General features: G+C 42.5%; 1 long non-coding RNA gene across 1 annotated transcript in view; it reads right to left on the reverse strand.

Moving 5' to 3' along the window:
- Window positions 1-656, reverse strand: part of LOC103582145 — a 1545-nt gene extending 889 nt beyond the window's left edge. Inside the window, exon 1 of the long non-coding RNA XR_549726.1 lies at window positions 227-656. This is a non-coding gene — a long non-coding RNA (uncharacterized LOC103582145). The remainder of the gene's footprint in view (window positions 1-226) is intronic.
- Window positions 657-805: the final 149 nt, after the last annotated feature.

Consider the following 805-nt stretch of genomic DNA (forward strand, 5'->3'; position numbering starts at 1 on the left):
AAACGAAATCTTTATGAAGTCCCACTGACAGATGGGTGTAAAGTTTCCAATGACGTTGAAAATTCCGGTTACTGAAGACTTGATTCCAATGGTATTTACAGAGCTGCCCCTGGCTGCTGCTTTAAGTATCTTCCTGGCATCAGTCAGTTCATGAGAATTCATGATTTACTTTGTGTTCCAAGGTGCCGATCACCTTTTTCCTTCCTGTAGACCCATAAATCAGCACCTGACCCGGGCGTAATCCGATGGCTTTGCCACATCTTGTGGTCCCGTTCATGGAGGGTCGGTCAGGGGAATTTCCAGAAATGTCTGTTTGTGCACCTCTTCATTTGGAAAACTGCTGAAAAGACATTTAGACATGTTTTGTTACAGGTTTTTCAGCGTTTTGGGATGAGGGGGAGTCACCACTGATTTGGGTAGTTTTCTCAAGTATCAGTTAAGGCTGCTGTGTCTGCTGCAGTAGCCACCAGCTCGTGTGGCTGTAGCTTATCACATGTGGCCGTCCAAACTGCTGTGTGTAAAACACGCTGTGATTCCAAGCCCTGGGATCGGGGGCAAGAAAGAATGTCAGATACCTCATTAATATTTTTCTATACTGATTACAGGTTGAAACAATAGTATTTTGGCAATATTGGAGTGAAATAAAATATACTGTTAATGAATTGTACCAGTTTTTTTTTTCTTTTTAATGTGGTGACTGTAAAATTAAAAATTAGTGTAGTGACTCACATGATACCTCTATGGGACAGTGCTAGGCAGTTAGCTCATTTGGGAAGAGCACGATGTCACACCAAGGTCAAGGTTC

Source organism: Galeopterus variegatus, unplaced genomic scaffold (genome assembly GCF_000696425.1).
Source record: "Galeopterus variegatus unplaced genomic scaffold, G_variegatus-3.0.2 Scaffold15054, whole genome shotgun sequence".
NCBI classification, from domain to species: Eukaryota; Metazoa; Chordata; class Mammalia; order Dermoptera; family Cynocephalidae; genus Galeopterus; species Galeopterus variegatus.